We start from the raw sequence: 10,001 nt of genomic DNA, 5'->3' as shown, positions 1-10,001 counted from the left end.
GGATTCGCCTTTATCCCCCTCTCGTCTATCAGGAAACCCAGAAATTTGCCTAAGGTTACCCCGAAAATGCACTTGTTGGGGTTTAGCTTCATTTGATAGGCTCGAAGTTTCTTGAAGGTTTCTTTCTAATCGGCAATATGTAGCGGCCGCTGCTTACTCTTTACTATCATGTCATCAATGTTGGCCTCTATGTTTCTGCCAAGTTGCTTTGCGAAGACTGTGTTTACCAGACATTGAAATGTGGCCGGCGTGTTTTTCAGGACAAAAGGCATAACCTTGTAACAATACAACCCTAGCTCTGTGACGAAGGAAGTCTTCTCTTAGTCTTCAGGCCACATAGGAATTTGATCAAAGCCAGAATAAGCGTCCATAAAACTCATCATAGCATGACCGGCAGTGGAATCTACCAGTCGATCTATTTTTGGGCAGAGGAAAACTATCTTTGGGGCAGGCCTTGTTTAGGTATGTGTAATCGACACACATCCTCCAGGTTCCATTTGGAGTAGGGAGGAGGACCACATTGGCCACCCAGTCGAGGTACTGACTTGGACGGATGAAGCCGGCATCCATAAGTTTGCGTACTTCGGTTGTGGCTGCTTGGTTTCTGGTTTCACCGTGGTTTCTTTTCTTCTGCCGAGACTGGCTTCATCTTTGAGTCCACATTCAGCTTGTGTACTTCCACAGCCGGGTGAATGTCGGGCATTTCCTCCACAGTGAAGGCAAAGATGTCTTTGAATTCTTGTAATTAACGGACAAGGTCCGCTGGCATTGGATCCTCCGGGGAAATTCCTATCGGAACAGTTTTAGATGGCCTCTCGAGATTTAGGACCACGTCATAGTGTTCACCTATAGGCTCAGGTCGCCTATCTGCACTGTGGGCAGTGGGAGGTATCCGCTCTTTCTTGACTTTCAGAGGTTCTCTACGGTTATTCTTTTTGGTAGTTTCACCCCAAGCTACCGAGTCTAACGTCGTGAGATAGCAATCTCTGGCCAACTGATGATTCCCATAAATAGTGCCGAATCCCCCTTTGCTTCCCACAAATTTCATTAGTAAAAGATGGGGCACGATTACAGCTCTGATGCTATTCAGGGTTGGCCGGCCAAGTATTATGTTAAATGTAGTGAGATCCTGTATAATTACAAAGCGGACCAAGCCTTGACTTACCAGCGGAGGTTCCCCAATTTGGACAGGAAGTGAGATAGCCCCTGTAGGGCAAAAAATGCTTCGTCCGAAGCATACCAGTGGACCATGGACGTCTTCTATTATGCCCGGATTATGCCGTAACTTTTGTAGACATTGAAGGCTAATTCTGTCTGATGATTTCCCTGTATCAACCAAAACTCTCTTCACTTTCAGGTTTGCCACCTTGATTTCCACCACCAATGGGTCGACATCATACGGAGTTGCAGACCGTCGGTAATCGTCTTCTTATATCTCTATTCGAAGGACATTTTTCCACTCAGAGCTCGGCGCATAGTTTTGACGCCTTGGATTCATAGGCCCTTCAGACGCTAATCCCCCTGAAATGGCGGCTACAAACTCCCCGTCTGAAGGTATATATATCCTCATCGTCAGATAAAGGTGCTGGCGACTTAACCCGACCCTTGTCTGCTTGGCAAAGATATTGTTTAAGATAGCCTCTAGTTACAAAACCGTCCAATTCTTTTCTCAGGTTTCGGCAGTCTTGGGTGTCATGCCCTATTTCTTCGTGAAATTTACAAAATAACCCAGGGTGTCGGCTTTCCATCGGCGTCTTCATCGGGAACAAACGCTCTAGCCGCAGTCTGGATCCCTCATTCATAAGGATAGTGCACAGTCCTGTATTATATTTAAATATGTTTCTGTCTGCAGGACGCTCTCTCTTCATCTCGTGTGGTAATGGCATTTTCTCATTCAGGGCCCAGATGTTAAGCTTGGAGGGTTAGCAGGGTACTGTAGACTTTGGCTCATTTGAGTGGCTACAAATTTCGGTGGAGTGTATGAAGGCCTCTGCTTCGTCCAGGGCATCCTCCATCGTCTTCACATTCTTCTTTATTAGGTCGAATTTGAAGGACGCTTTCGTTAGTCCGCGTACAACGTTATGGAGGGTCGTTCCATTTGGTAAGTCTGAGATTCTTCCATGTTGAATCGCTTTACATAGCTTCTAAGTGTCTCATTGGAACCCTGTTGTAGACGTCCTAAGTGCATACTCGTCTTCTTCTCTTCTTTGTGAGCCATAAAATCGGGAGGAAAAGAGAGCTTCTAATTCCCCAAAGGAGGTTATAGATCCACTTAGCAATCTTTCAAACCATTTGGACACAACTCCTTTCAGTGTAGCAGGAAAATACTTGCACCAGGTGGCTTCATTAGTCCCTTGCACATACATATGATGTCGATATGCTACTAGGTGCATGTCTGGATCAGATGTACCATCGTATGTGTCCATGAATGGAGATTTTACCTTGGGCTCTTTGGGTGCAGACATGATGTTGATGCAGAGGGGGATATATACTCCGGCCTTGTAGGCATGACCCCTTGTTGGATATGATGTATTGACTCCATCCGTCGTCTTGGGCACTCCTCCCTCACATGATAGCTGAGGGTATCAGTTGAGCGGGTCATCTTGGGCATAGAGCCGGTATCCGACACTTCGTCTGCAGTTGAATTTCCCTTGTGAGGGTTGAGAAGTAAGTTATCTTCATCGTTTCTTCTCTCTAGCGAGCTCGTCATACCTTGTCCCATTTTTAGGCCTGCTCCATTTAAAGACCTTGTAATGTCTTCTTGGAGGGTGTGATGTGGTTGCGTCTGCCACTTCGCCGTGATGTCCAAGTGGAGGCCATGTAACATTTGTTGTAGTTATCTGGCTGAAGCCGGTCGGCTAGCTACTGCGTTAGGAGGCGTCGCGTTTACCCGTCTTGTGGTTAATGTTGCGCCCTTAGCAGTAGGCTGAAGGTCGTTGTGAGAGCGAGTTAGCGAGGAACCCCTTTCGCATGGACTCCTTTCTCTTGAGTCGTCCTCATATCCTTTACCTCCAGATTGTAAGTCTTCTATGATACTGTACCTCCCCACAGACGTCGCCAAATGTTGTGGGAACTTTTGTTGGTGTTGATGTGTCACCTTTTCCACTGAGGTATCAGGTATGCGATGGCACTGTCTTCTTACAACCTACAAAATAATTAAGGTAGGTAGTTGTTAGAGAGAGAAAATGATACTTCAAGAGAGAAGGCAGAGCATAATAATTAAGGTAGGTGAGAATAAATTGATTGTCTTTCACCTTGGGATCTGAGCTATTTATAAGGCTAGGGTTTTGGGATTTGTTCCCAAACCCCAGTCACCTGATTGGCTATCCTCATATATGAAGACATGTGTCCTTTATTATGCAGTTTAGAAGTGGGCTTAGTGCGTTTATGAGGGATGTGGGCCTATAGTCTTTTGGGACTTTCCGCTTAAGTATAGATCTTTCATATTTTGATCAGCAGCCTAGTAGGCGTGGAAGATGCCACGTGCTGCTCCATGATTAGTCCAAGGTGGACTACCAATTTTGGCCAAATCAAGTATAAATACTCCATTTCCTAAAGACAAGGGACACAAGTTTCAATACACTGAATACCACACGTACTATTCATGACATTGATTGCTCTCTCTTCTCTCTACATTTAAAATTCTTTCTCTCTCTTAAAACCCTTAATCTTACTTAAGCATCGGAGGAAATACTCCTACGGGAATATTCTTGTTTTGCATGTGACGTAACCAGCCGTGACTTGGATCAAGCGCTACGTTGAACTGAATACCTCCTCGTCATCGACTATTGAAAAACTCCCACAACAATCATTGCCTATGATTTTTATCTGTGTGAAAATCACCAATATCAATCCTCACACTTAACTCTTGAACATATTTCATACAAGTCTAATATTCATGAAAAGTTACTAACCTATTAACCAACTCTAAAAAAAAATAGGATAAATGATTTCCTTCATGTGGATTGGTAGACTAGAAAGAAACCTACCAGTCAAGAGAGAAGTTTAAAAAGACAAAATATATATTTTATATAAGATAAGTACTTCCCATTATTGTCTTAAGCTAGTGTTACTTCAAAGGTGAAAAACATGTAAATCAACAAAATGATTTGATTCAAATGTACTTGAGCAAGAAGCAGGAAAAAAACAGTAATCATGAAAATAGAGCTGACAGTAAAACTAAAAATATTTAGGTGAAAATTACTTACTAACTGAGGTGGTTGTCGTGATGTATGAATATTTATGTGGTTTGTTTTATAAAAATCCTGATTATTATAAGTTGTATAAACGTAGTGAACCATCTTAATTATTATACTTCAATAAAGAAATTAGTTCCATCTTAGTTACATATATATCAAGTGTGATTGTCGACTATCAAGTTGTTGATTTTAGATTCTGAAATTCTTTTATGCACGTGTTGTAAGTTTAGTAAAAACAGGGTTCTGGGGCTTCAAATATTGTCCTCTATGCGTGAGCTCTTTGAGATTGTGAGTGTGATTGTAACAAACAGATAATAAAGAGGTTAATCGCAGGTTAAATCCACGAGGAGCCCGTCTCTTATATGTATATCCCTCAAAATAATATTTCCCTGGGGAACTCAAATATTTTGTTCTTAGATATAACAGGCCGTCGCCCGGAAGCGGCGCACTATCCGAGGGTGGTGTTAACTATCTAAGGTTTCATGGTAAGGGCAAGGGTAAGAGTAAGGGTAGTAGTATGCGTTTTGGGACTTGGAATATTGACTCTTTGACAGGGAGATTAGTTGAAGTAGTAGAGGTTATGAGAAGGAGGAGAATTAACATATTATTTTTGCAGGAGACTAAGTGGGTTGGAAACAAGGCAAGAGAAATAGCTCCATGGGTTATAAGCTTTGGTATTCGGGAAAAACTAGGGGTAGGAATGGGGTAGGTATCCTTATTGACCGAGAATATATTGATGATGTAGTGGACATGTCCCGAAAGAGTGATCGAATTATGAGTATTAAGCTTGTGATAGGGGATGAAGTTGTAACTATTTTGAGTGTCTATGCACCCTAAGCAGGACTAGATGCTTCAACTAGACAAGAATTTTGGGAGGATTTAGAAGAAGTGGTGCAACGTGTCCCTAGAAGTGAGAACTGATCATTGGTGGGGATCTCAACGGGCATGTAGGCTCGACTCGCGATGGATTTGAAAGCATTCATGGTGGTTTTGGGTATGGGTTGTGGAGTGAAGCGGGAAATGCTATTTTGGATTTTGCATTGGCATATGACTTGGGTATAATGAACACTTGGTTTGAGAAAATAGACTCTCACCTAGTAACCTATAGGAGTGGAGATAATACGAGCAAAATTGACTTCTTTTTAGTAAGGAATGCTTTGAGACAGTGCTACACCAATTGTAAGGTGAGAGTACAGCAACCCAACATAGACTCGTGGTACTTGATTTTCGAGGTAGAAGTTATATAAGGAGGAGAAGACCACTAGTAGAGCCTAGGATCAAGTGGTGGAAACTTCAAGGGGAGCAACAACTAAAATTTGAGGAAAAGGTGGCAAGTGAAGGTATTTGGGCCGGGGATATGGATTTGGATATAGACTCATTGTGGACAAGAATGGAGCACACCATAAAGGGGTGGCGAAAGAGGTCCTAGGGGAATCTAAAGGAATCATGCCACCAAGTAAGGACACATCTTGGTGGAACGAAGTTGTGCAACAAGATATAAAGAGCAAATGAGAATGCTATAAAGAGTTGGGAAAATGTAGAAGGTGATGAGAACTACGAGAAGTACAAGGAGGCTAAAAGGGAAGCAAAGAAGGCCGTAAGAGAGGCTAGAGCAAAGGTGAATCAGGATCTTTACGCAAGATTGGTTACAAAAGAAGGGGAAAAAGACATCTATAGACTTGCTCGAATGAGAGATAGAAAGACGCGAGACATCGGGAGGATTAAATGTGTGAAAGATGTTGATCAAAAAGTTTTGGTGGGAGATAAGGAAATCAAGGATAGATGGAGGTTCTACTTTGATAACTTGTTCAACGGGGATCAAGGGCGAGATATTGGGGATACAAATATCCCTCGGGATATGGTTAACCTAGAGTTTATGCGAAGAATTCAAAAGAGAGAAGTCCAAATTGCACTGAAAAAGATGGGGTGCAAGAGGGCAGTGGGGCCCGATGGTATACCTATCGAAGTCTGGAGATGTTTGGGAGAGAGAGGGGTTGTATGGTTAACAACTCAGGTTGGTTGAAGTGGAAAGGTGTCACAGGGTTCCTATGTGATTCAGACATGCCCCAAAGATTGAAGGGAAAATTTTACCGCACGGCAATTCGACCGGATTTGTTATACGGCACGGAATGTTGGGCAGTGAAACATTGTCACGCGCACAAGATGAATGTGGCGGAGATGCGCATGTTACGTTGGATGTGTGGGCATACAAGAAAGGATCGTTTGAGGAATGAGATTGTTACGTTGGATGTGTGGGCATACAAGAAAGGATCGTTTGAGGAATGAGATTATTAGGAAGAAAGTAGGGTTGCACCGATTGAGTTTAAGATGATGGAAAATCGTTTAAGATGGTTTGGACATGTAAGCAGAAGATCAAGTGATGCCCCGGTTAGGAGGATAGAAGGGTGGCAAAATGATAGGATTGTAAGGGGTAGGGGAAGACCTAAGAAAACTTGGAGGAAGGTGATTGAGCACGATATGAGCTTTCTTGGGATTAAGGAAAATATGGCGTTCGATAAGACAACGTGGAGGGAGAGAATATATATTGATGACTTCATTTTACTTATACAACTTTCATGTTTCTGTTTCTTTTTATTTTTTAATTTATTTTTTATTCTTATTTTTATTTTTTATGTTATTTTTAAAATTCTTTTGAATTTTTTATTTTTACATGCTATTTTGAAATGTACTTATTTTACTTATTCATTTATTTTAAACTTTACTTATTTTTTATTATCTCCTACAATATTTCTTCTATAATATATTTATTTATTTTTCTCTTATCTTACTTTCATTAATTCCACCTTCTCTTCCTTGCTTTTTTCTTTTTAATTCCTGCTCCTTTCTGGTTGATTGTTACAATGACGATCCCCTACGACGATTCATGTTAGCCGACCCCAAATCATTTTGGGACTAAGGCTTTGTTGTTGTTGTATATAACAGGCAAGAATCAAGTTTCCGTCTTTTGCTCTAACAGGCAGAACTCAAAAACCTATGTTGCTTAACTTGTTTCATATACATCATGAAATGGGGTCAACATGATTTCCAATAAGTTTAAATACTTTGTTGTTCCCCTCATAGCCTGAAGACTGAAAGTAGTCAACTCTCTAGATGATATCTAGGGTGTATATATTACTCTTCCGTGTTGTCATTGTTCATCGTAGATGAGGACAACAGTTATCAATTAATCTTGTATTTCTATTTTCTTTCATTAATTATATTTATTTTGAAACGCCAGGCATCTCAAATTCTTGTCGAGAAATTATTGGATAAGTTAATTTGCGGGATCATAACTATAGAAGACCTTCATAATGCAGCTGAAAATACAGTGAATGACTAAAACTTCTACAGAATATTTAATAAATGTTGATTGTCAACATAATCTACATTTTGGTTTCACTTGATTCCCATTCTATATTTTTACATTTTATCAAAAAATTTGTGGGTTTTTTGTATTATGAAATGACTATTCTTTGAGAACATTATTTCCCATAGTATTTTGTAAGTTCTATCGTGGTTGGTTTTATGCTGCAATATTAATTTGAAGCTGCATTTTTTTTCAAAAACTAATTACAATACATTTGCCACGCTTCACACTTTTAAGTAAAAGAGTGTAGCAATTGATAATTTCATTTGCAACATTTTTGGACAATTTTGTAGAAAATGACTTTTTTTTGCCGTATGTTTTTGGCGTGGTAAATGGTATTTCTCAATTGTCGCCCCCCAATGTTGCCGCACCATGAATAATGCGGCTAAAAAGCCTTCAACTAAATAATTTTTATTATACTATAACTATTTTGTTTTAAATTAATTATGCTTCTTTTACTTTTTAGTGTGTCAAGAAGTCTGACATAATAATTGCTAAAGATCTAGCCAGTATACAACTATATTAATTATTAAGCACTGATATTTGAATACTTAAGGAGAACCTTTAACGTTACCTAATTTTCTCTCTCTAACTTTCCTCTTCTCAAAGGAAATCCAAAAACCCTAACCGCCCACCGCTTGCTCGCTGGTGGTCGCAGCCTTAACGGCCGCCGGCGAGCTTGCGTCTCAACGGTGTAGTAGTATAATTTAGGTGTATTCGTAGGCTCGTAGCTATTGGGGTCCTTCTCTGGCGACGAAGAAGAAGAGGTAGCAAGTTCTTTCATCGGAGCTTCCACACCCTCTTAGTTCGCTTTTCTGTCGCTGGATAAGAGTAATTTCTGTTTCAAGTTCGCCCTCGCAATTTCACCTTTGCCTTTGCTCGAAGTGGGGAGGAGTTCTTTCGGTGTGAGGTCTCAACCTTTGTGTCCTGCTCTAAGGCTTACCCGAGCGCCGCCGTTGATAATCTCATCGGTAAAAGGTAAAGTTTGGGGTAAAGAGTTCTTGGTTAGGATAGGAAGTTGGTTTTTTTTTTTTTGTTGTTTCCTCTGTTTCTCCAGGAATTTTAGAGTCTGTTAATACCACAGCTAACCTCGTCGCCGCCGTTTCGTAGTGTCGGAAAAACCCCAATCTTAACGGTAAAGGTAAAGATTAGGTTAAGGTTTCTGGTTTGGTATTAATTTAGATTAATTCCGGTGGTTGTGGCTTGTTTTTTTTGTCTCTCCCTGTTTTGGTGTAGCATTTGTGGTTTAGGTGATTAGTGGAAAAGCTTTGTTATTTTATTTTCATGTTTGTCGTAAGTATGTTACTTTGCCTCGTACTTGGAAGTTTTCAGGTTGTGTTTGTTGAGTCAAGTATGTCCTTGTGGGTTACTCAAGTGAGGTGGGTTATATGCCCATTGTGTGTTTGGTCCTTGATGTGGAAGGCATACGCTGTAGGTTTGGGTTTATATGTTATCCCGAGTCATGTTAAATTCGGGTTAGCCGACCTAGGGGCTCATTTATGCCCTGGTGTTATTTATACTGCCGTTGAAGGTGGTATAGTCTAAGATGGAGGAAGAAGGTTGTGAGGGTGAATGTGGAAGGAGTTCTTGGTTTTCTCGAGACATGGTTGTTAAGTTTAGGTTTGCAATGAGTTGTATTCTTGTTGCATTCAAAATCTCATATACGAAGACTGCTCCCCAAATGGAGTATTTGGGTGTTCATAGCATGTTCACTAACTTGAGTCTCCCCTTGTCTAACTGGGGGAAATTTGGAGTACCCGAGTCATTTTTCGTGGTTCTATTTGGTTGTGGGTATTTCACCCTGCTCACAAGGTCATTTCAACCTTTTCGAGATTTTACATTCCTTTGTTTCTTCCTTTGTCTTTTAAGTGCCATAGGTTTATAAGGATTCACCTCAACGGGTTATGCCCAAGGTTCAGCACAAGTGGAATGGAAAATGTGGGAGTGCAAGGTGGCTCAAGCAATCAAAGGCCAATAATTAAACTGTTGGCTACATATCCGATTAAGGGTATTGTGCAAGGCTTTGTAAGAGCTAGTAAAGCTCACTGTAGTAGCTTCGAATGTGTAAGGGTTTTGTAAGGCACCGAAGCTTTTGTAATGTTTTGTTGTACTTTCTGAACCTTTAATTTTCAATGTATGTTTAGCCTATGTTAAAAATAAAAAAAATAAAAAAATAATAATAATAAAACATAATAATTGCTAAAGAGTTTAATGGATTTGTAATTCATCCATTAGCTTTAGTCAAAGGCTTTATTTTCTTTTTCTTAATGAAAAAGATAATCAAACTTTAAATGATCTTCCTCTTACCAAGAGACTCATAGCCTACATGTGATGACCAAATCGCCCAAAATCATGTCGAGAGTTTGTTCTAAAAGATGCACACCACCTTTTCAGTTCTCCCTATCTCCTTCACCTAGCCTTTTGCAACATGCTAC

At 40.5% G+C, this 10,001-nt stretch overlaps 1 long non-coding RNA gene across 1 annotated transcript; it reads left to right on the top strand.

The window, feature by feature from the left end:
- Positions 1 to 8,019: 8,019 nt before the first annotated feature.
- LOC110789998 (uncharacterized) lies at positions 8,020 to 9,778 on the top strand. The gene is made up of 2 exons (XR_002533689.2): positions 8,020 to 8,544; positions 9,436 to 9,778. It is a non-coding gene; the product is annotated as an uncharacterized lncRNA (long non-coding RNA).
- Positions 9,779 to 10,001: the final 223 nt, after the last annotated feature.

The sequence above is a fragment of the Spinacia oleracea genome, chromosome 4, assembly GCF_020520425.1.
Source record: "Spinacia oleracea cultivar Varoflay chromosome 4, BTI_SOV_V1, whole genome shotgun sequence".
NCBI lineage: Eukaryota > Viridiplantae > Streptophyta > Magnoliopsida > Caryophyllales > Amaranthaceae > Spinacia > Spinacia oleracea.
Note: the sequence above shows the minus strand (reverse complement) of the source record. Positions and strands in the feature narration are given on the sequence as shown.